This window comes from Dreissena polymorpha, chromosome 1, assembly GCF_020536995.1.
Source record: "Dreissena polymorpha isolate Duluth1 chromosome 1, UMN_Dpol_1.0, whole genome shotgun sequence".
Lineage (NCBI taxonomy): Eukaryota > Metazoa > Mollusca > Bivalvia > Myida > Dreissenidae > Dreissena > Dreissena polymorpha.
In genome coordinates this window covers 147302007-147328736 of record NC_068355.1, presented here as the reverse complement: position 1 = coordinate 147328736, position 26730 = coordinate 147302007, and the positions used below count along the sequence as shown (strand labels likewise).

Below are 26730 nucleotides of genomic sequence, written 5' to 3'. Positions count from 1 at the left end.
ATCTGTTTATTGTAATGTTAGTCGTGAGAAATAGGGTATTGTTACTGATTAGGTGACAGCTGTTTTCAATATCTTTCATAGCTCATTAAAAGTAAAAAATATAAGCTTATTTTTTATTTATAACAATTAAATAGAAATTAGAAAACAAATAATTAAAAAACAAAAAACATGAACGCGGAAATAGAGCTCTACATAGACTTTCCACTATTATAAATCAACACGCGAACCATTGAACGTAATTGAATTAATAATTGCAAATTACACATATACTTGGATCGAGTGATAGCAGTATCACAAAAACAAACATTTATCTACAATACAAATAAACAACATTTTAATTACAAGCTTAATTAACTTTAATTGAATCGTGCGCGGTATACAACACCCTTTACAACATTTTCCGTTTTGTGACAAACATTAGTATCACTGATTAATTATCATACCAATTAAGTTTAATTGATAAATGCTTTGCCATTTAAATAATTGTTAGTTGTATATACACCTATTACAAACATTCATATAACCCGTGAAAAACACCGACCACAAGTGTAAAAGAGACATTAAATGTGACAACCCTATATTCAGATTATTAAAAAAGGACATAATTATTATTATTTTTACTTATAAACTTCTTATAAACTACTGATCATATTACATCCTTCATCTATTTCTATAATTTTTTTCGAGGCGTGCGAGTTGACTTGGAAAAGTGCGGGTTGACCAGAAATGCCGTGCGAGTTGACCAAAAAACGTGCGAGTTGACTACCGTGCGAGTTGACTAAAGTACGAGTTGACCGGCACCCATTTTTACGACAAACATATTTATCAAATCCGTTTACCTGTCAAAGAACGTCGAGTCAGTTTCGTATGGGCAATTTGGCAACGATGTAAGGAAACAAAAAATTTGCCGTAAAGAGACTGATACCGAAAGTTGGTCGTAGTTTTCAAGATGGCGTCTGTAAATCTCCACGCGAGAAATCGCAACGAAGACAAAATAATGTTATTTTATTGTTTTGACGATGCAAAAGCTTACATAAAAAGAAATGAAATTGATACGAATAACCTACATAATTGGTTACAGCACAAAAAACTTTGGTAATTCAGGTAAATTCATTTTATTATTTTGTTCATATATCTAAACGTAATGATTTCTGTTGAAAGAAGCATAAATTAATTATTCTTCAAAGTTTAATTGATTGTTGTGGTTGTAACCAGCTGGCGTTTGAAAGAAACTCAAACATATTTTAATGAAAAGAGAAAAGAGAGACATGTTAATCTTTAAAAAATAGTTGGTTTGAAAGAAACACATTTAGCTTTCCTTTTTGTTTTCCTTACAATATTGACACTGGGACCATTGACACGACCGTTTTGTAGACCTTCGTCGAGTCAGTATTGTAAGGACAATTTGGCAACATGGTTAGAAAACAAACATTTTGCTGTAAAGAAACTGCTACCGCATGTTTGTCAAAGTTTTCAAGATGTCGTCTGCCAATCTTCACACGAGAAATCGCAATGAAGACAAGATACTTTTATTTAATTGTTTTAACGATGCAAAAGCACAAATTTAAAAACATGAAATTGATAGTATAATCGTTAAATAATCGGTTATAGAACCAAAAAATTCGGCATTTCCATTTTTGTTTTCCTTACAATATTGACACTACCGTTTTGTAGACCTTGACTAGAGTGAATATTATTAATGAAATTGTTGTCAAATATTATCAATTATAAGTTGAAGAGAAATACAATTACCTTCCATTATTGTCATTTTGAATACATTGAATCAAGCTCTGATTATTTAACAAATTATCAGGGCTTTCCTTTGACCCGAGCTCCCGGGTTTTTACGCTTGAAAATTACAGAAGACCCCTTTTTGACTCTTGAGAAAATTACGTCATGCGTCACATTTGACCCGGGGGAATATACCGACTTGCGTCAACGAGATCAAAAGTTGTTAAGACTAAGCGATAATTGGCTTGGGGCGGAGTATCTCATTTAGTACACGCTAATCGTTAACGCCCGTTTCCAATCATCGATGCACAAGTCCACCCAGTAGGCGGAGTTTGGTTAATTAAGAAATGTAGTATTGACCAATTAAAACACTGCTGGTTCGATGACGCGTGTATTAATTTTCCATTATTTATCATAGCGTTTGTTAACAGCTGTTTGCGGAAAAGACGTGTATTAAACCCACCTAGTTGCAATAATCCAACTCCCAGCTATTGACCCTCTGAGCTGTACGTATGTACTCATAAAAGCTCAGAGCATTTAAGAAGAACTATAAACCCACCAAAACAGAATGGACTCATCCGCGTCAGTTTTAATAATATTCAATATAAAATAATAACATCCATATCCACATAACAACGTAAAGCATATTTTGAGATATTTCCAGAGTATGGCAGAATGTATTTCCAAAGCTGAATGCACCCATCACTGTTTCACTTCATGATTGCTCAGTTCAAAGACGCGCGAAAGTTATGCTGGCATATGTACTGTCAACAACGTCAAATTACACGCTTTGCATCAAAGTTGCTAAAAATAACTATAGAACCGATACAACTGGCCTTGTGACAAAGTGACAATTTTTGCATGAGCTAATTGATTACAAAATACATGTAGGCGTAATAATTGACCGTTTGAGAAGGCATATAAAACGGCGTGTTTGTCGCACGTCTTCCGTGAAGATGGCACATGAAATAATTAAAGGGCGTCGGAATTTTTGATGGGATTAAATACGAAGGCACCTTTATCGGCGAGTAGAAATAATTTCCTTTTATAGTTTACCGATTTATATAGGCTATTGTGTTTAGGTACCACCCGTATGTTGTTGTTTTTTTTTGTGATAGCCAGCGGAAATGTTTTTTTTTCACATTTTGCATTTCATTCTTAATTTAATAGCCACGCGAAACGGTCAAACAAAAAAGTTATTGGATAAAGTGTAATTGTGCAAAGTGTAATTGTGCTAGTGCATTCGGAAAATGTCGCAGAGAAACCTTTTCGAATTCGGAATCGGTAGTAACTCTGAAAGTGTGTGTAAGACGCCAACGACAAAGCGTACTTTAGATCTAAATGACAGTGCTCCTAACACCCCCAAACGTGCGAAAGAAGAACATATGACATATTACTCTGCTGTATACATGAAGTTAATGTTGTATTAGAATACATGTTTTGTATTTATTAATCATTGAAATATTGTGTTTAAATGCATAGTGTTGTAGTGACAGTAAAATGTAAGAAATAAATGTTAACATACATGTATCTTTTTATTTGTTGCTTTTTATATATTATATCTCAGTAATTTGCTTAAATTGCAAAAAATCATTGACTCTTGAAAATATGGTCCCAAGAGTCCTTGACTCTTGAGATTTGAGGTCTAAGCAAAGCCCTGAAATTATCATTCCAGTGCTTTTTAAATAAACACAGTAAACTTCTAATGGAAAATAACGGTATCAACTGTTAGCAATTCAGCGTACATTGTTCTGCATGCACTTATTTTCATTTATTTATTATTAAGTAACAGCAGTGCAATCTGTAAATACTGTTCTGGATGCATGGATATTTATACCCAGGTGATGATAGCCATGTATTAACAGCCATGGCAACACAGGGGCATTATAAGCAGTGTTTTCTCAGTATTTGATGACTATGTAAATCACTTGAATTTGTACCAAAAAGCGTATGTCCTTCAAGATGAGCCATGTTAGAGCAAAATATTAAAAAAATTGTGAAGTTTATTTTTTTTATGTTATTATTTTTTATTCACCATTTACTAAATTAATACTAAATTTACACTGGAACCTATAAATTCTGCCACGCTCATATATTTCTTAAATGATAAAATGTTTGCAATACACTATGGTATTAATTATTTTTAAACAATAAGTTTGTAAAGACGTTATCAAATCGATTTAGCTTTTATGTGGCCTAAATATTTATCACAACGGGTATTAGTAGAAAAAAGCATGCCTCACAGATAGCTTTTTACTTGCATTAATATTTTGACTTTAAAAAATGAAAGAATTTTTCCCCAATTGATAAAGTATTGTTCATTCCCATATCCTGTCACAAAATTCCTTATTAATTGTCTTTCAAAAATCAAAAAAGTTTTAGAATGAAGACTTATGAAGGTGAAAACATTTGTACTTTCTCTTTTTTTAAGAACAATGTGATTCTATGTACCTTTATCACTTATTGTAATGCCCCCAGTTCGAATGATAGGGGGTATATTGTTTTTGGCCTGTCTGTCTGTCATTCTGTCCCAAAACTGTAACCTTGCGATAACTTTTGAAATATTAACTTTTGAAATATTGAACATAGCAACTTGATATTTGGCATGCACGTGTATCTCGTGGAGCTGCACATTTTGAGTGGTGAAAGGTCAAGGTCATCCTTCGAGGTCTAAGGTAAAACAAAAATCAAAGCGGCGCAATAGGGGTCATTGTGTTTCTGACAAACACATCTCTTGTTCCTATTAAATGAATGAATTCTTGATATGGATTTTTTTGTTTAATTTCAATTTTTTGTGTTTTTTAAATAAAGTGTATACATAAGCAGAAAATAAAAAAAATCTGTTTTGATTAATAATTTCAGTTTTTACTTCATCCTCCCATAAGGTTTGTTGGGTCCATGGGGTGAACCCTTATATGTATGTGAGCCTTGGACATCAGGGTCTGAAATGCCACCATGGTACAGACAAGAATAAGAAGAGAAAACTGGAAAAGGAGAAGGTATTGGACAGAAAAATGGTTACCTTCCCCTCCATGCTTGTCATTGATTTTTAGCTCGGCTGTTTTCGAAGAAAACCCGAGGTATTGTCATAGCCAGTTTGTCGTGTCCGTCGTCGTCATTGGCCGTCCGCGTCATGCTAAAACCTTAACATTTTGTCATTGGCTCTAAAATCAAAGTGCTTCAACCTACAACTTTGAAACTTCATATGTAGCTGCACCTTGATGAGTTCTACATGTCACACGCATTTTTAGCTCACCTGAGCGATAGCTCGGGGTGAGCTATTGTGATCACTCACCGTCCAGCGTCCGTCCGTCTGTCTGTCTGTAAACAATTTGTAAACATCTTCTTCTACTAAACCATTGAGCCAATTTCAACTAAATTTCATGTGGAGCATCCCTAGGTCATGGGACAAAAGAATTGTTAAAAAAATTTTGATCACATAACCAAGATGGCTGCCATGACCATATATGGTAAAAACCTTAAAAAATCTTCTTGTCAGAAACCGCTCATCAGATTTTCAAAAAATTTCACAGGGATGACCTTTGAAGGCTCCCCTGAAAAAGTTGTTCAAAGAAATTTGATTTGTCAAAAAACATGGCCGCAGGAGCTCGTTGAACTTTGCATGTTTATTCGTTTTTGCCTATTTTGTGAAAACTTTCAAAAATCTTCCACATTTTTTGTCTGATCCTTTCCAAATTTGCACAGTGTCTTTATATCAATGAGGACACGAACCCTACAAAAAATGAGCATCATTGGTTCATGAAGTACAGAATTACCTCCCCTTGAATTGAGAAAATGGTGTTTATGCAATAAAGTCCAAATTTTTCATCCAATTCTTTCCAAACTTGTAAGGATTTAGCATGGTTCAAACAAGGGAAACAACTACAGTTTATGCATGTTCTTTTTATTACAGATTTGCCTCCCTTTAATTCATTCAAAATCTCATTTTACAGCAGAGATTCCAAATCTGACCTGTAAATGAGCCCCATATTTACTGCCAGTGCTAGGTTACCTTTTCCCATTTGATCATTCTTAAGTATTGGTCTTGTAATGCTGCTACTGCTTCTGCTACTGCTACTACTTCTACTACTACTACTACTACTACTACTACTTCTACTACTACTACTAGTTCTACTACTACTAGTACTACTACCATCACCACCACCACTTCTACTACTACTGCCACTACTACTACTACTTTTACCACTACTACTACTACTACTTCTACTACTACTACAACTACTACTACTACTACTACTACTACTTCTACTACTACTACTACTACTACTACTACTACTACTACTACTTCTACTACTAATACTTCTACTACTACTACTACTACTACTACTACTACTACTACTACTACTACTACTACTACTACTACAACTACTATTACTACTACTACTACTACTACTACTACTACTACTACTACTACTACACCACCACCACCACCATTCACAGTGACAAAAAACGTATTCACACAATGGCTGCTACTACAACTTATAGCCCATATAGGGGGGTATGCATGTTTTACAAACAGCTTTTGTTTCTATGGGATTTTAACCACAACTGTTCATGTTTATCTCCGACACATATTTTTAGGTCACCTGTCATGAAGTGACACGGTGAGCTTATGTGATCGTGTGATGTCCGTTGTGCGTGCCTGCGTGTGTGCGTGAGTCCGTCCGTCAACAATTTGTTTGTGTAGACAGTAGAGGTCACAGTTTGCATCCAATCTTGATGAAATTTGGTCAAAATGTTTATCTTTATGAAATCCGGTTTGGGATTGTATTTGGGTCATCTGGGGTCAAAAACAAGGTCACTAGGTCAAATAATAGAACAACCTTCTGTAGACAATAGAGGTCACAGTTTTCATCCAATCTTTATGAAATTTGGTCAGAATGTTTATCTTGATGAAATCTGGGTTGGGATTTTATTTGGGTCATCTGGGGTCAAAAACCAGGTCACTAGGTCAAATAATAGAAAAACCTTGTGTAGACATTAGAGATCACAGTTTTCATCCAACCTTTATGAAATTTGGTCAGAATTCTTGATGAAATCTGGGTGGGATTGTATTTGGGTCATCTGGGGTAAAAATCTAGGTCAAATAAATAGAAAAACCTTGTGTTGACAATAGAGGTCACAGTTTTCATCCAATATTTATGAACTGTGGTCAGAATGTTTATCTTGATGAAATCTGGATTGGGATTGTATTTGGGTCATCTAGAGTCAGGAACTAGGTCACTAGGTCAAATCATAGAAAAACATTGTGTAGACAATAGAGGTCATAGTTTTCATCTGATCTTAATGAGTAAGGTGAGCAATTCAGGGCCATCATGGCCCTCTTGTTGAGTTACTAGGTCAAAGGTCAAGGTCACTGTGACCTCTTAAAAAAAAACACAAAAAAATCTGACAAGCTTTCATGTATTCAAAACTGCACCCGCAGCCGAGCGTGGCACCTTTAATGCGGTGCTCTTGTTAGCTTACCTGAGCACCTTGTTAGTATGCAGAATCTTTATTTTCATAAACAATACAATAGCAATGTCTCATATAAATCAGTCTTTACTGAATTGGAAAGCATTGTATTTAATAACAATTTTGTTAAAAAATAGGATCCAGATGAATCAGCTAAATGAACAAAAATCTTTTATATATAAACTTTGAAACATCAATGTAGCGCATCCTGTAAGCCATTTAATGCAAAAATAAACAATGTTCATGTAATGATGGACACAGGATTTTAAAAATGTTCTTAAAATGGTGTTGATTTCAGTGCAAAACAAAAATTTTTGTTCTTATTGTCTTGATGAATGCTCAGATAAAAATATAAGATTTATTTCTTTGGACTTGGTAAAATGCTAACATTGATCAGATCATTCCATGAAGAGTAAAATGTTTACCCTTTTGTTTTATACTGACTAATATTATGATGAAATTAGACTTACAGTATCTGTTCTTAAACAAATTTGGTCCAAATAGTTGTCAAAACTCAACACTGTGTGATATCAGATAAAATATGCATTTTCATGTACATAAAGTTGTAAAGATATTAACATACTTTTCAGACAAAGACAGTTAGCAGTGAGCAACATTCATATGCTAAATAGAAAACAAGGCATGCAGTGCAGCTCTCCAAAAAATTGGACTGTCCTGCTTCTATCATTCTGAAGGAAGTGTTGATATTCACCCCTGAAAAGGTTGGATGTGTTGTTTTTCTTTTATTTAATTTACCCACAAGCAGGACAATTACTGTACATTACATTGTTTTATTGCAATCATAACACTTAAGAAACCTTACTATTGCACCAATGCTCAAAATCCACTGGTTATATCATCAATTTTTTCTGATTCCTACAAAATGTACATTTGTATTGTGTTTGCCTCATTTTTATTGTTTTTACCTCTGTAAAAGTGTGATAAGCAAAATATGATGACAATTAAATTAAACATCTTCATCCAATCATTTTTTTCTATTGTTGGTTTTAAGCACTGTTTAGGTTGTCAACATTATGTCATTTAATACAAGGGTTCATCAAGCGAGCTGGACAAAAAAATGGCTGCTTCTAATGTGAGGAGTGATCTGAGTAAAGGCATCAAGAAGATAATGGTGGTGTTTCCTAACATCGAACACAAGTACCATACAAGTGGAGAGGTACTGATATGTAAAGTAACACTCTGTAAAGTTAAATTTCTGTTGATTTATTTGCTGTAACATGTGATCAAAATTGTCAACAGTTGCCCCATCATGGGGATTTCTTGTTTTCCTGGCACGTAATAATTTAAAAAAATGTAAAAATCTTGTGAATTTGACTTTTTGAAAGATGAATAGGATTACGCAGAATATTTAAAAATGTCATCAGACTGCTCCAGCTTTAAACCTGATTTGTTTGGCAGCACTCTGTACCTTTACATTATCCTAGATCTTTCCTTAAAAGATGATGTGTATAATAAAATAACTTACAATTAATTTTCTCTAAATGCTTGAGTTTTGATAGTTGTTATTTGACATCAAATAATAAAACTAAAGATTGTTAAAAGCATGCTCCTGGAATCGAAGGTAGCCACACGCCAGTGGTCGAATGATTTATATGGACTTTTATTAAAAATGACTGTTTAAAGACTTTCTTAAGAAGTCAAAGTTTTGCAATAATTAAGATAATAATAACGAAATAATGAGGAGAAGAAGGACATAAAGATTATGCCCTGGTTTCCATTATAATTTCTTTATTATTCCCTGCCGAAAGGCATAGGTATATTGAACTTGCAGTTGTCATTCCGTTTGTGTGTGTGTATGTCCATCTTCGCAATCAGCGTATTGCAATATGTCAACTAGTAAATTACCTAGGTTGATGAAATTTGGTATGTTGAAAGAGGGACAAAAAGTTGAATGTACAATTTCCTTCATTTTTTTTTGCCTCCTGCGCAAATTATTGTTGCTGAGTTTAAAGAAATGAGTGGAAACTAAAAGCGTGCTGACTCAAAAAGTACGTAAGCAGAGTTGATAAAGTTTGGAGGGCATAAATGGCCGTATTGGGAATATGCACTTCATGTCAGTTTCTTTAATATTGTTCAAATTTCTGATTGCTATGGTTATATAAATACAATGCAGCAAATATCCACTAGGGGGCTGCTGTTGTGTCTGTTAACAAGCTCTTGTTAATGTAAGATTCAAATTTTACTGATTATCTTAACTAATCAACAACAACGCACTCTGGGGTCACACTGTCTGTCAGACACTGAGACATCTACATCTTTTCATTTGACACCTCTTTATAATAATGTATTTATATTAGCTTGAAGATCTGTATTAAAATGCAGATGATCGTACATTGGGGTGATAATGTTTGCAAAGTGCATGTTTATATTAATTGCTGCTATTTAAATTTCTTATTGAATCTTCAACAGAACGCTGGGCTGTTGCAACGTATCGACAGTGATGTTACCTCAAAAATTAAAAACTTGTGGTGGAAGAGGGCGTTGCAAATGTTGAAGAAATGCAACGCCATCTGACCTCATTTGTTATGAAGAATGTAACACCTGCTCCATCAAGAACTAAAAGGAGATTTGCCCCTACAAAAAAGTGATCAGATATCACATGAATAAGGCAGCAAAGAAGGGTTGTGATAGCAATGATGACCAACACAACTTAGTTCAACTTGTGAGTGTGCTTAGTGTGTAATTAACAGTTACTTCAATACAGATATATATTTATCACATGCCATACCCTGCTTCCCCTTGTAATATAACCATTACGAATATTTTTATCTTACACATGTGTAATATACTTTTTAAGGATTTTCATTGGCTTATTTTCGTTTGATTGACCAATCGCATTTTGTTATGTTGCTGAAATAACATTGCAACGTCAAATGACGTCACGAAATGTAAACAACATTTCGGATTTATCATTAAGTTTGCGAAAATATTTTAATAATTTTTTGTGTCCGGAGCCATATCTTGGAAGTGCTTTGGCGGATTTCATTGAAACTTGGTATGAGTATAAATATGGATAAGAGGATGATACATAACATTTGACAGAGTTATACATCTCATTAAGCGAAATTTAAGAAATTGTGTTATTATATTTTCATATATTACTTTTCGGCCTAAGATGCTAAGGTCATACATTGTTTTGTAAACGAAACATGCGACATAATTTTCCTTTATCATTTACATTTGTTGTAAATAGTGAACATATTAAAATTCTGATGTCTGATATTAATTTGCCTCTTGTGAATAGATTTGTACCATTGTTTTGTTAAATGGACCTTTTCACGTTTTGGTAAATTGACGAAATTGTTTTTTTTTTCAGATTTCAAAATTTTCGTTGTAGTTTTTTTTTTGCGAGGAATCGGTAATACTGAAAATTTACTAAGCTCTACAATATTACAGTATTTGCATATTTTGAAGATTTAAACACATTAAAAATTTAAAGCATTACGAAGGAATAATTTGGCGAGTTCTGTTGTTATCATTATATTTTGTGACAGTACGATGATTGCTGATATAAATTATAACATAAACATATTACTTACTATACGATCACAGATGGGCGAGTTGTTTAAGTTCTAGTCTTTTTCTCAAATGGTCAGTTGTTTAAGACTAGTTAAGGATAACTTTTTTATCTTTGATTTTATTCTTGTTTAATTATTGAGCTATTTAATTCCGATGTAAACATTTATCTTTTTACATTATTTTATTTATTTCATCATTTTTATTTTTAAAACTTCAACACATGCCAAAATCCGTAAAAATATCCATATACAGGTATGCGTTTATAATTGTTGGCATCATTTACGTCAATTTCTTTAAACTATGACTTTTTCCCTTCGCACCAAGACAAGAATATTAATTGATTAAACCAATGGTTATTGTTTGCTTTTGAATGTCTTACTATTGAACATTTGATAATCTCATCCGGAGGTTGTTGCTTTCCCGGGATTTTATTATTGTTTTGTTAATTTATTAATTTTCCAACGTTTAGAAATGTCATGTTTTGCTAACATTTATAAATGTATTTATACTTTTATTCGCACTTTGATCGTAGTACTTTCATGTTTGGCTTTCTTTCACATCGAACAAGTGTTTATTTTTTTATAAATATCATCTACGGTTGAGTGGTTCGATTTAACTTCTTTAATTTAAGACGCATTCTGCAGAATACACCAAAAATATCGGGTTTGATGAACCTTATATATTTAATGTTGTGCCTTTCTTTTATTAATACGCTCTCCTTTTCTATATTTTGTAATTCGTCTGCAAAACAAAAGCGTTCATATTTGAGTTCTTTTATTGCTAGTTTATATTTTTTCTTGATTAAAAATCAATGCATTTTTTAGCATTTGCGTATATTCATAGTTTATTCGATGTTATGGTATGATTTTCTTGAAACGAGATGGTTTGCCACAGACGTGAATGGCAGCAATGTATAGATTGTGTGTAAACCATTTCACCATTTCTCCCATTTCACCTTGAATCGGTAAATATTAAAGATGAAGTTCGTGTAAATAATGCGTTGTTAAAACGTCAATTTTATCTGCATTTTAGGAGATGTATGATGTTAACTGTGTATAGTTGTGAAATTAACCATATTCGTCGTTATCGTATTAGTTATGGCGACACTCTTCAAAGATGATCTTAAAATACTTAAAGTTGTAATTATTGTTTATTTGTAACATTTTAAGTCTAATCCGGGTTTTCGCAACAAATAAATTTAACCAAACATAGGACTGCACTCAACGGCACTTATGTGGCCAAGGATGGTTAAATCTCATAGATGTGTGTTCATATTGAAATACCATATAAAGTTGTATATATTTATGTATGCATGCATGTATGTATGTATGTATGTAATGATATACATATTAGATATATTTAGTCTTATAGCCTAACAATTGATCCATATGCATCACGCACATTTACCAATAAGGTGTACTCCTTTTTATCATGTTAATGTCATTAATTAAAAAAGTTGCAATATTATATGAAATCATGTATTCCCTTCATAAGCATACCATGTTAACCAGTTCATAACAATATCGTCCATTCTTTATCTTCTACCATCACTTATAAATAAAATGTATAATCCATATATAATGTAAGCTATGAGCTTGTATAAGCTTTGTTGCTGAATAAATGTTGTTCTTGTTCTAAGCATTTTTGTTTGTAACAATTTTTGTCTTAAAACGGAAGATATGACATTATCAGAGAACATAAAGTCATTGACAATAACAATCCATCAATTATAAGGTAATTACAGTGTATAACTTCTAAATTGTAATATAGACCGTATAACCCTTTCTCCCATAAGAAGCAAAGTGAAAATTGATTTTGCAACCAGCATAAACCCAGAACAGCAACTCGCAGTCTGTTAAGGTTTTATGCTGTTTGTTACTCATCAGTACATAAAGATTGGAAATGAAGCATTTAAAACTTGAATATGTTAAGAAAGGACTTATTTAATTTAATTTTCTAAAGGACTTTAAATGCATCAAAGTGCATTTGTGAGAGGAAAAGGGATAAGCACATGAGATTTTTGTTGTCCTTCATTTATAAAACCCGATGTATAAGCACGATGTGATCGTTGTCAAGACGCATACCAATATGGGTTCATGTCTTCCTCAACGCTATTAAATCCGTAAAATAACATGTGCATATTCTATGGACACAGATAAACAGAAGTGGATCAGTTTCTTCATGCAATTGAAACCGTATAAAGAAACTCAATTTATTCACTCGATGCTGATTGATTGGGTTTTATTAGGCCATACGATGCAGATTTATTGGGTTTTATTACACTATAATTCAATTAAGACCATATATTCGCATGTGAACGTTAACTGGGCGCAGATAAATAGGCATCCATCCCTGGTTTCACCCGAATTGTACCGTATAAGCACGAAGTGGACGTTGTCTGGATGCTTTTTTGGAGGGGGTGGGTGTATTAATTATACAATGGTAAAAAAAATATAAAAAATAAAACACGCGGAGATTTCATGCACGTACATCAATCTAATTAACTTAGTTATTTGATGCAATTAATAGCATTAAAGCACACTCAACAGGAGCCCCCCCCCCCCCTCCAGGAAGCCCCACGATTAAAGTGATTTTGAAGGCTTTGTCAACCACTTTCCGGACATGTCACGCCTTATTTACTTTCATCAGAGTACCTTCTTATAATGCCAAAAATATGCATAGTTTATACGCCGGGCGACACAGAGTATAAAGTTAAAACATTTTAGCGATTGTCTGTGATTAGTGGGCAATTTTGAGTTCGAAGAAGAAGATAAAAATGAGTTTACACCGCGTCCGCTCCCCTCCATTGGAGCCGCCTATGCTTAATGTGTTGACTCTCGACTCGGGTTGATAGGGCTCTAAATGCTCTATAATGCACGTACGACAGTATGTTAATGTTACTGGGCCCAGATTACCGTTAAACCATCATTTTTAAACACGAATATAACCGTTTACACAGGATATAAAAAACGTTGTCTGGACGCAGAATAATCGGCGCTCATTAGTTCCCAAACGCTTTTACACTCGAATTCGCGCAGATAGTCCATAGATATCTATCAATGAGTTATCCCATGCATATCCCAATCTCACTCAATTTTATGGACGCATATATTTAAAGGGTTCAACTATGGGATAATGGACGTATATAAGCGCATGTCATGTAAACTGAGCACAGATCATTAGGGACCAATAATTTATAAACCCGATTTTAACGTACATTATAAGCACGATGCGAACGTTATCTGGATAAAGATTTATAGGCGGTTACCAGACAACTCGCCCCAAAGCCAACTCGCCCCAGGACAAGTCGCCCCGAAAATATGGACAAGTCGCCCCAAATATATTGGACAACTCGCCCCAATCGAAAGACAACTCGCCCCAAATAAAAGACAACTCGCCCCAAATTAAATGACAGCGTGCAACGAAATATTTTGTCATATATATAATACTCTTTGTGAAAAAAATGTATTAAATAACATTTTTGACTTTAAAAGGAATGCTGAATACACAAAACGAATAATACATGGGGAAAAAAATAAAAATAGAAATGTGTTATATTCATAATTTTATTCATAATTTATAACAATTACAGACTCACGATACTAACATTTGTTTTTATTGAAAACATACAAAGCATCAATTTTAACATATTAAATGAAATAAATAACACAGATTTATGAATGAAAAGACAATTCAAAATATTATCAAACATTTCCATTTATTAACTCATTTTAAAAAATAATTTTAAAACACAGTTTGTAATGAGCCTTGATGAATAATATCAAACATTTCAAACATCCGTAATAATTAACACAAACTTTCACAAAATATTATCAAACATTTCCAACATCTTTAATACTTTTAAAACATTACAAACACAGGTTGTAATGAGCCATGATGAATATTATCAAACATTTCAAACATCCGTAATAATTAAACACAAACTTTCACACAGAAACAAGCTTTTAAACACAATGGTTGAAACATTTCTAACAATCAGAAGAAGACAAAAAACAAATGAGCAATAATTTATTTCAATTCAATCTAGCAACTTTCAGGCAGGCATTTGGTCCGTAAATGATGAATATTATCAAACATTTAAAAAATATAATAATGGTAAAACATTACAAACACACAGTAACTTTCACACACAAACAAGCTTTTCAAAAACAAGGGTTGAAACATTTCCAACAATCAGAAAGACATCAAATGAGCAACGTTCATGCATTTGGTCCATAAATGCCACTGCATTTCCTCAGTAGGCCGTTGACTGACAATTCTCCGCTCTCGTACGCTTCCCACAGGTTGAAGATTTTTCCCTGGAGAGACGTGTTCTTCCTTCGTTGTCGCCTGGATAGCTTTCCTTCTGATACCATCTTCACCTGTGTTGGGAGAAGGGAAGCCTCTTCACAAAGAAGGGTCAGATTTAATTCAAGCACGTACACAGTATCTTTAAATAAGAATCCTTAAATGTTAAATGTTCCTTTTATAGGAAAGCTTAAATGTTATTTATCAGTAGTAATAATAATTAACTTAATATATAATTGTTTATTAAAAGTTAGATCTCATATATTAAACTCGCATCGAATATGTTAAGAACATTCTCCGTAAGTAAACTAAATTCTATGAATCACATTTCCTTGACATGCTTTTTAATTGAAATATGTATAATGTTTATATGGCTATGTACTGATTGTATTCGACAATCAAATTGTGTGTCTGTCTGTCTTAACGATTTTTTTTATTGTTCCGTTATCAGTTTAAAAATGATGGTATTAAGATGTTACTAAACAGTAAATACCCAACGCGCGGTCCAGCGCAGATTAATGCATCTGTCCGCTCCATAAATAATGTTATACACTAGGTATTCTGTGCATTTATAAACGCGTAAAATTCCTAGCAATACAGGTAAAGTCATTATTTTATGTGGATATCACAGTACAGTTAATAAATTTCTATATCTTCTAATCACAGCATACGAAATTTTATAATTCCGAAGTAATCTTATTTGCTGAAATATGATCTACGGTAGCGGTAGCTAGAATGGTATTATAATGGGGTACTATTAAGTTCGCAGTAATATGTTCTTTAAATAGAGATAGTTTAATTAGAGGCGATAATAAAGTGTGAAGGTGGATATAAAGAAATAAGATCCATATTCGCATGACACTGGCAGTATACACGCATTTTCAATAAGAAGAGGCCAACATAGAGTACGATATGAACAAAATTTCTATAATACTATATATAAGAAACAAAATTGGGGCGAGTTGTCTTTCGATTGGGGCGAGTTGTCCAACATATTTGGGGCGACTTGTCCAGATTTTCGGGGCGACTTGTCCTGGGGCGAGTTGGCTTTGGGGCGAGTTGTCTGGTCCCCTTATAGGCGCCCATTACTTCACCAACGCTATAACACCCGTATAAAAACTTGCGAAGAGACGCAGGTAAATAGAAGATACAGGATCTTCACTATAAATCTGTATTCTGAACTCCTAATAGTGTGCCTGTCTGTATCTAATGATGTTTGCAGAACTCCACATGATGTGCAAGTGTGCATCTAAAGCATCAAATTTGTTCACGCAGACAAATAGGGCTTTTTAACACTCGTAATTCATACTAGCCGATCCGCAAAATAAACACCTCGCTCACGTAGTGCACAATCAGCACTATAAATCTGTATTCCAAATTTAATATGTTTATTCACAATATTTTCACTATAAATAGAGTTATAACTACTTATCATTATCAAAGTAACAAATTTTATTTAATACTTTTAAAATCCAATGAAAATAGAAGGAAAAAATCATTGTCGTAAATGTTGCTGCAAAGGCGTTGTATTACCATATTTTTTTGCCAAATAGTTTTCCTTCCAAAACTGACACGACCGTCAAAGAAAAGTTGTCCTGTCAAGGTAGAAAATGTTCTATTTTTAAGTATTATGTTTTTGTGTGTCATGATTAAAAGAACGTACAAAGGGTTCATGTAAATTTCGCATTTTTCCAAGAATATTGAATCAAGTCCCACAGACATTCCCAAAAGTATCCTTTTTTCCTATTGTTTCATCCATTCCTATGTTCATCCATCCCCCTTATTTTGGTAATTATGACATATTTCTGATAAAACTTAAGTTAGATATACTTATTTACAAAATCTATAACATAGATGTTGTATATTGGTTAAAACATGTGAATTTTGTATTTTTAGGGAAAAAATAAATTTAGGTAAAAAATAAGTAAAATCGGCTACACATGCTGTGTAAATACCAATAATTCTGTAAATATTCACGTTTAAACAGTATTTTTGTGTGTATTAGTCTAAAAGAATATTTACTGAGTGATTTATATCAAAATTACTTTAAAAGTTTTATTATGTTTTCCTATTAAAATGATGACTGAACAGATTGATAGGAAAGATACCAACAAATCAGGGTTGCTAGGGTGCCCACCTAGAATTGGCCTGTTACTAAGGAAATACCTGTGTTGTAAATTATGTTGCCATACTTTTGTAGGGAAGATATAAAATGTTTAATTAAATGTATCACTTGTGCTGAAAATCTTTGCATTCAGTAGAAAAAGTCAATTTCACTCTTAAGTGGCCGAATATACAGGAAAAGAGACATTTTTACACCACAGAACATTCGGCCTTGTGGACTTAAAAAACTTGCAGGACCGAACTGGGATTCATAGGACCAAAACATCACGTCACTGACACAAATTTATTGACATTGATAATTGGAAAAATGTAATCATAAATGGATAATAAGCGACACAACACTGAACACTAACAAATCACAACACACTTCTTTAGCTGGGGCATTATATAGGCCACTTTCCTCAAGAGAGACACCTCTTCCCCCAACTTAATTTCTTTAAAATCATGCAAATTTCCAAAAATTTTAAGTTAACCTTGGAAAAAATCCCCGCTTTCTTCTTTTTGTGTATATATTCCCACTAAAATTGAAGGCCAGAAGTTTCCCCCACATTAAGAAAAAAGCATTGCTGATATTAAAAGTAAATTATAAAAAAAAAAAAAAATCACATTCATAATTTTAAGGAATCAATGAAGTACCTTAAACAACAGAACACATGCTGGATATTGATAACATAATTAAACAGACTCAGATTAAAAAGCGCAAAGCAATTCTCGGTATTACAAAAGATTGATTGACAATTGCCTGGTCGCAAAATTATGTGACAACTCAGAATTTTACTACTAAATTCAATAAACTGGCCACAAGGCTATATCAATCAACGTAAATGCACCTGTATGCGTGAATTAGATTGGCTAAGTAACTGTTTATGCCTAAATTATAACGTGTATTCGTTTAATTGGAAAATCTATTGTCATATTTACTCTGAAGTTTTAGCTGAGCATGCGCAGGAACATTTTATGAATGTTTACAAAAATATGATGTAATGTTTACTCCTCATATTTTTTTAAGCTGTCTTATTTTCAGATTTTAATTCTGTGAAATAAATACATTTTTGCTCTTTTATTATTTATCGGACATTCAGACTGGCAACATAGCATTTTCGATCAGACCTTGCTTAAAAACATCGGTCAGGTCCGAAGGTCCGACACTTTTGGGAATGTCTGGTCATTTTTCATCTCAGAGGCGCATGGCATTAGCTGCTACCCACTCTCCACAGCTGCTAACCCCCTCCAAAGTCCCTAAAATTTGTCAATTTGTGATACACAATAACACAACAAAACTAAAAAGTTAGTTGAATTTTTTTTTTTTAAATATAAACAAGGTACGTGACATGATATGCTGATCAGCATACAACAGCCAATGTCAGAATCTCATTACTCCATCATTTTTTTTTCAATTGATTTGCAAAACCTTGGTATAAAACATCGCAAAAGTCTTTGAGGGCTGTTCACACAAGCCTAACATATTATTAAATTTCAAGGTAAAAATGTCACAAAGAATAGTGTGTTAAAACATCATTGTGTTTTTAGGGTTCTTGCAAAGAATGATGCCTGTAGTATTCCATTTAGTTAAATTAAACATGTTTTTGAAGTTTATACATTGCTTTCTAAAAATTTTAACACACAACGTCAGTTTAGGGATACGCACTGAACAGCTCTTGAGAACTGCAGTTGTGTTTATGAAGGTTTGCATATGGACACACAGAGCCGTCACAGCAAAAAGTATCAAAGGCTCTGAAAGTCCATTTATATGGACTTTCAATGCGGGGACCCAATTCAACCTATTAAGGCAGTTGATTTTTTGTTCACTTGCAATATGAAAAACTTATTTGCAATTTGGAATTTTTTATATTTTTTATTTTAAACAATACATTTCTTGTACCATATTGCTTAAAATTGTGCATTATAATGTTGGCTACTTAAAAAAGCATAATCATTGGAACAAAACAATTATAACAATACCGTAAATACGCGAATATAATACGCCCTCGTGTATTATACGCACCCCCAAAATTTTTCGGTAAAAATTGAAAATCCGAGTAAAATATGCAATAAAAAATCAGTGTCAAAAATCGTCCATTTCCGAAAAAATGTGTCAATATATTTTTGTGTTGTGAAAATAGCAAATCAATTCGGCGTTATCAACCATCTGTTTTACAGTAATACCCCGGTATATTGATCGCGATGTGTTATCGTGCTGATGTCATGACCGTTGCATAATAAATATCTCTGTCCATTGTTTATGTTACCCTTGATTGTTACCGATAACACACGGGCCACCTGCTGACACCCGGGTCAAGCAGTCATAATTGCAAAAGAAAGAAACAGAGAAGCTGGTTTTTTAACATTCATTCCATTTGACAATATTCAGGATGAAAATAATTATAGTATTAATAAAATAATAAGTACACAAAGTGTTTTCTTCTGTTTTTAAGTAGTACAGATGAATTACTTTTCCAAAGTGTTACAAACTCGATACTTTAATTAAACTTTAAATACAATTAAACCGCTCGTGTTTTTCTCGTATCCCTTTAATTAAAATACGCCGCTGTCAGTAAGGATAGTTTGGGAGTAAAAAACAAATTACCGGTAATTAATTATCATCTTTCAATTTAATTTGGCAAACGGCAGAAAGGTGTTATATTAGCGTCATAGAACTAATTATTTAATTACCACTCTTTACTTCAGATATGGTTAAAATTCAGTAGAAAGATAAAAAGTGGTCAGCTTAGAAATATTAATTTACGGATATTGTCACATTGTTTTTTTCGCTTTATACGACTCAGCGTCCGGTCGCTATTTTGTAGGCAGACAACGATATTAACTGTGTATTCAAAGTATATAGTGTCTGCTCATGAATGACCCAATATTATCCGATAGCTCCACCCGTTCTCATGTTTCATTTGACAACGTCATTTCATGTGTAAGCGAGCTCAATGTTGATTGGCCAGCTACCATGTGCACTTCAATAACAATAAGGTCAAGCGATGTCTCATAATCGAGTACAGACCGGGTTTCTTTAACTGTTTGAATTGCGAACACTTTCACAAAAACAAGAGACAAATATAGAAAACCAGTACGATATAAATGGCGGATGTTTTCAACGAAATTTTATTAAATTTTCGCATTTTAGCAAATAAGATTGAGCCAAATTCTCAATATGTTCGCAAATGGCTCTAATGGCGAACGACAGCCCAAGCCCTGTTGTCCCCCTTTGTTGTAATGGTGCAGTTCAAAATGGCTACCATCCAGCGAATAACAACGATTAAGTTGAAAATGTTCACAGGAAAATTTTTGTTCTGCTCTAAACTCGTATATAATACGCACCCCCTACTTAAAGAAAAATTTGGCAGGTAAAAAAGTGCGTATTATATTCGCGGATTTAAGGTAACTATAGGCATGGACACACATTCAATATTCATCATCCATTTTTAAACTGTTTTGAGAGCTCCTGTTTGCATGGCTTTCTCCATAGTTTTTGTAAGCTTTAAGTTTCTTTGCTGTCTCAGCGTCCTCGGACGCTGCGAGAACGCTGGCATCTTCAGAAATTTGTCCATGATTGATAAACGTTTTTGATGGTGCATATGGAAAGATTTTTAGAAAGCTGCGATCACCGAGACGCTTATTAGCCGCAAGCGCCTGGCAAACCATAGCTCATACCAGAGTACCCTCCCTTGAATCTTACAACAACAACAACAATGGCGGCCAAATGTGTTTATGCAATTTTTTAACACTAATCGTTTAATTTAAGCAAGATTTTGATATTGAAAATGGGAGTCATGGTTATTGAAAGGAGTTTTTTCTCAATACTTAAAGGATTTATGGGGAAACGGGTTTGAAAAATCTGAAATTTCTACTCCCTGAAAATTGCAACCTTTATATTTTTCAGCTCGCTATCCATAAATCTTGCTCGCATTTTGCGAGCATGTGAGCAAAGTTTTGGACCATGCAATGTCGAAATTAATGGACCTCTTACTGTAACAGTCTCTTAACAAGGGCTGTAACGAATACACTAGGTGACGAATACGATACGTATCATGAATACAGGGTGGCGAATACGAATATTTATTCGCGAATATAAATTTCAATGAACAAAAGTAATACTGACAACTTTACATGACATTATATAGTATGAAACTATGAGTATTTGTCAATTTGATTAATTGAGTATAATTGCATGCTAAAATATGAAATATAACACTTTGAAATAACAATATAAAGAAGAAAACACTGACTAGAACTGCTTAAACTTTGAACACAGTTTTGAAACTTTTGAGAAAACATGACTAGTACCAATAAAATCCTTGAGTAGAACAATTAAGAATCAACAGTTGACACATGAGTGACAGTAACCATGCACATGCGGGTCAACGATATCAATAACATTCCCTTTGCTAGGCTCCATGTTTGTTGATAAGTTGCACAATCATTGTCGTAAAGGTAAACAAAAAATAAATTCCATCTGCTAATCCTGTGTGTGTATGATTGAGCATCAAATCACTCGTATTTACCTAAATAAACATTAAAGAACCATCGAAAGATTTTTCAATTCAATGTCCTAAATATTCAATCGGTGCCGGCCATTTTTGTTGATAATCTCACTGTGTAACATAGTCTGTGGGGTTAACATGATGAACTACGCCGGAATAAGGAGAAGAAAATTTAAATATAGGGGTTTATTGTATGAACCTTCACTTGTAAGGTAAGATAATATGATTTAGCTTTCAAACTTGAAACCACATTGTTTGTTTTTGTCTAATATTCGGTTCGGGAGCTGGCGAATAACGAATACGATTCGTCCACAGCTGTATTCGAATCATTCGAATATTCGAATGTATGGTTACAGCCCTACTCTTAACATCTATGAACAAGTTTAACTTAGAATTTGATGTGTATTTTTTCATATGCATTTCAGATTCAAACACTATCAAGAATAAAAATCCTTCTTTGTTAACCAGCAATTAGAATTCAATGTATGATTACTTTCTTCTGTATTATATATATGTCTGTTTTAATTTGCAATAAATGTTTGGTACTCTTTGTTGGGCCATATTTGACAGGTTATTATTGGAATCAATACATACAAATAAAGAGATTCTCTGTGTTATCAAGCTGTGGTTCCATTGGTTATTGTTTCAGCCATTGTTGTAGTAGCCCTGACACAGGGCTTAGGCACCTTATTCCAAAACTGTTTCCAAGTCAATATGCATGTTGATGTGCTGCTGCTATGTGTGGAACAGTATTTAATCACTTGGTAAGATTTTTAATTAACACAACAAGTAATTTTACACTGTTTAATTAACAGTACTTTACGAAAAAATTGCGTATATTAATGTATGAATTTGATCTATTTGCTCAAAGTTATAATAAACAGTTACCAATGAAGTCTGCAAAGTGTAATATGGGAGAATACCTTTTACGTAAACTGAATTTTTTACAACAAAGTCCTGCCAAACATTTAACAAAATCTACCCCATGGGGACAGAATTGTGCTCACCCCATGATAAGCCCATGCAGACTTAAGAGGTATGATTGAGATGATGAATGAATACAAAAATGCATACAATATTCCCCTCTAGGGGCATTCCATTATAGGGTACGTCTGGGAAAATAAGGACAATTCTGCAACCCGTTCCTCGACAGGTTGTTATGAGTGGGCTACCAATACGCCTCGTGCCAGTCATTAAAGAATGCATTTGCCTCCTTTTCCTCGGATGTTATCGTCACCATTGATATGTGTTCGCGTCTTAAAACGAGGAACAACACGGTTTTTAACTTCAGTGAAAATCCGTATAATCCTTTTGTCCGTCGTCCGTCGTCAACATTTTGCCTTGTGAACACTCTAGAGGCCACATTTATTATCTGAACTTGGTCAGAACATTTGTCCGATTGATACCTCGACTTAGTTCGAAACTGGGTCATGCTGGGTCAAAAATTAGGTCACTGGGTCAAAAAAAAAGAAAAACCTTGTGAACACTGTAGAAGTCACATTTGACACAATCTTCATGTAACTTTGTCAAAATGTTTGTCTAAATGATATGTTGGTTGAGTTTAAAATGGTTCTGGTCCGTTGAAAAACATGGACGCCAGGGGGCGGGGCAATATTCCTTATATGGCTATAGAGAAACCTTGTGAACACTCTAGAAGTCACAATTTTTGCCCAATCATCATGAAACTTGGTCAAATCATTGGTTTCATTGATATCTCGAACGAGTTCGAAAATGGTCCACATCGGTGAAAAAACATGGCCACCAGGGGGCGGGGCAGTTTTCTCTATATGTATATAGTGAAAACATGTGAACAGTCTAATGTTAAAGAAAAATAACCTGTACATACTTTCAAATACCGGTAGTTACATTGTAACTCCCTTGTTAAAACCTTTTTAACACTCTAGTGGCCACATTCATTGTCCAATCTTCATGAAATTTGGTCAGAAGATTGGTCTCAATGATATCTTGGATGAGTTCGAAAATGGTTACATTTGCTTGAAAAACATGGCTGCCAAGGGGAGGGGCATTTTTCCTTATATGGCTATAGTAAAAACCTGATTAACACTCTAGAGGCCACATTTATTGTTCAATCTTCATGAAATATGATCAGAAGATTGGTCTCAATGATATCTTGGATGAGTTCGAAAATGGTTATGTTTGCTTGAAAAACATGGCTGCCAAGGGGCGGGGCATTTTTCCTTATAAAGCTATATATGGCTATAGTTAAATCTTGTTAACACTCTAGAAGCCACATTTATTGTCCGATCTTCATGAAACTTGCTCAGAAGATTCATCCTAATAATATCGTGGATGAGTTAAAAAATAATGCAAGTTGCTTGAAAAACATGGCCGCCAGGGGGCGGGGCATTTTTCCCTAATGGCTATAGTAAAACCTTGTTAACACTCTAGAGGCCACATTTATTTTCCGATCTTCATGAAACTTGGTCAGAAGATTTGTCCCAATGATATCTTTGATGAGTTTTAAAATGGTTTTGGTTGCTTAAAAAACATGGCCACCAGGGGGCGAGGCATTTTTCCAAATATGGCTATATATTGCGTAAGTAAAACCTTATTAACACTCTAGAGGCCACATTTATTGTGCGATCATCATGAAACTTTGTCAGAAGATTTGTCACAATGATATCTTGGATGAGTTCGAAAATGGTTCTGGTTGGTGGAAAAACATGGCCCCCAAGGGGGCGTGGCATTTTTCCTTATAAAGCTATAGTAAAACCCAGTTAACACTCTAGAAGCCATATTTATTGTACGATCATCATGAAACTTTGTCAGAAGATTTGTCCCAATGATATCTTGGACAAATTTGAAAATGGTTCCAGTTGCTTGAAAAACATGGCCACCAGTGGACAGGGCAGTTTTCCTTATAAGGACTTATGAATCTTCATGAAACTTTTTAGTATATTTGTTTAAAAGATGTATGGATGTGTATTAAAATGGTTCTGGTCTGTTGAAAAACGTGGCTGCCAGGGTGTTCACTAGTCATGAAAGTTGGTAAGAACATTTGTTCTAATGACATCTTGGGCTGCACAGAACAGGTCAGTTCCTTTGAATCTTAGGTGAGCGACTTTGGGCCTTTCAGGCCCTCTTGTTTAAAAATATATCCTGAAGCTTGGTTATTTTATTATATATATTTGTTATATCTGTTTAAATTTGAAACATGATTATTTAACAATTGAAATGATTTCAATCAACTTCATCTTCAAGAGAAATGGTTGTAATGAGATGATGTTACATGTATAACAGTCTATTTACACTTGCCTATTATCTTTTGTAGGCTAGGTCCTACGTCACTCGCTTTTTTCCGCTCAAGATTTCAGTTTCTTTGGTTTAGACTTAGCACTTTTGCTAAGTTTCTTTTCCAACTTCAAACGCTTCTGTAGCACCACGTCTGCACTGGTCAAAAGCTTGTACCTTGTGCAAATTTCACGTTTAGACTGGTCTTTCTGTGGTTGTGGGCGGTAGGAACAGGACATTAATAGTGCTAAGCACTGTAATGTAGTTTGTCTCGCTGACATTCGCCTCCTCCTCCTCTGTAAGTCCGCCTCATGACAGCAGGTCTAGAAGTTGTTGTGGATCTGCGATATCGAGTAGAGGAGATGCGCTATCAAAGCTCATGTCAGCCACAGACTCAAAGCTTGCGTTGGTGGTCAATCCTGACGCTTCAGCATCATTAAAAGAAGAGACAGGAATTGACACAAGAACTGCTTGGTCAGTGGATGTAGCAAGTGGTGCTTTGTAACTTAGTAGTGACTCATTAATGGCAGTACAAGCATTCGGACCTACAGGCAACTCTGTAAGTCTACTTGGGTTGAATGCTTTCATTGGTATTGCCTTTCTGTTGAGAGGTTGGATGCCACAGGCTTGAAAGCCATTCTGTATATTTACATAGTTCACAGCATTGTCCCATGCTTGTGAAAATAGACTGGGGAAGGTATACTTCGTTATCTGATGTAATGGGTTCTCAGTTAAAAATGTTGAACATGCATCATTGTATGCACGTTTGAGCGGACCAAATACGGTGCAGTCAAGTGGTTGAAGATATTGCGTGCAATGCGGGGGGAAGGCCAAAAGGATGATGTTTTATTCAATTGCCCTTTCAATGATAGAGAGGGTTTCATGGGAGCCATGGCCATCCAGAAGGAGAAGTCGGGTCCACAATGTTTGAGAAAGACCTGGTTAAACCATTCCTCACTGATGTCATCCGTTATCATTTTTCATCATCCATTTTTCTGGTACGTCCAGACTGAACCCTCTGGTGCAGCGTCTGTCTGGTATGTCAGCAGGGAGCGTGAAGTTTTACCTTTGGTTATGAACATAGGCGGCATTCGAAACCCAGCAGCGTTGACACAGGCCATTACCGTCAAATTTGACGAATTGGCGCTTACTTTGCTGACAACAGAACGTTCCCCTTTGTCAGCATACACCTTCACAGGGTTATGCTCCATGTTGAACACTGTTTCATCGCAGTTCCAGATTCGTTTCAGATGCGCAGCCAAGTTACCTTTTGCGATAACAGCACCGAGCTGGTCGAAGTATTTATTAAGAACTTCTGGATTTAACATGCGTGCACGCACAGATGTAAGTATCTCTGGTTTACGGAGAACTAAATCCGGATACTGCCGCTTTAAACCCTCGAACCAGTCCTTTCCTCCATGAAAATTTGTATAGCTGGTTTTGAGCTGCGTTCTTGTGCAGAGCACATGTGTACATCGAAGAATTTGTCGCCGGCTAAGCCCAACGCCTTATTTAGCCACCATCTTTATGCTATTGACAATTCTGGTTTCCACGTGTACTGGTAAAGCGGGGGGCCGACCATGTGTAGTTTTGAGTGCAATCTTTCCAGATACACAATCGCCAACTGTAGACTTTGGTACATTGAATTGACTAGCAGCTTGTCGCACCGATAGGCCATTTTCGACTGCTTTGACTGCCTTTTCTAGCGACTCCTGAGAGTATCCCATAGTCTGGCCTCTCTTTAGTATGCAGATACCGCTTAGGCATAGCTGTAAAGGACAGTCACTGTAGTAAATAGAGTCAATATGTT

The 26730-nt window shown here is 34.6% G+C and overlaps 1 protein-coding gene and 1 long non-coding RNA gene across 16 annotated transcripts in view; both read left to right on the top strand.

Annotated features, from left to right (window-relative positions):
- Positions 1 to 877: 877 nt before the first annotated feature.
- LOC127855003 (uncharacterized) lies at positions 878 to 12385 on the top strand. 2 transcript variants are annotated; one of them, XR_008037283.1, is made up of 5 exons: positions 878 to 1104; positions 4594 to 4748; positions 7797 to 7928; positions 8258 to 8383; positions 9637 to 12385. It is a non-coding gene; the product is annotated as an uncharacterized LOC127855003 (long non-coding RNA). The 2 variants fall into 2 exon arrangements; XR_008037282.1 differs by having other exon boundaries at positions 888 to 1104; positions 4594 to 4730.
- A 4192-nt stretch (positions 12386 to 16577) lies between these two features.
- The window catches only part of LOC127854865 (neurofilament heavy polypeptide-like), an 85479-nt gene continuing 75326 nt past the window's right edge, over positions 16578 to 26730 (top strand). For 12 of the 14 annotated variants that reach the window (XR_008037229.1, XR_008037194.1, XR_008037219.1 and 9 more), the window contains exon 1: positions 16578 to 16657. The gene's annotated coding sequence lies outside the window, so the exon portion shown is untranslated. The remainder of the gene's footprint in view (positions 16658 to 26730) is intronic. The other 2 variants (XM_052389966.1, XM_052389996.1) reach the window with 2 other exon arrangements.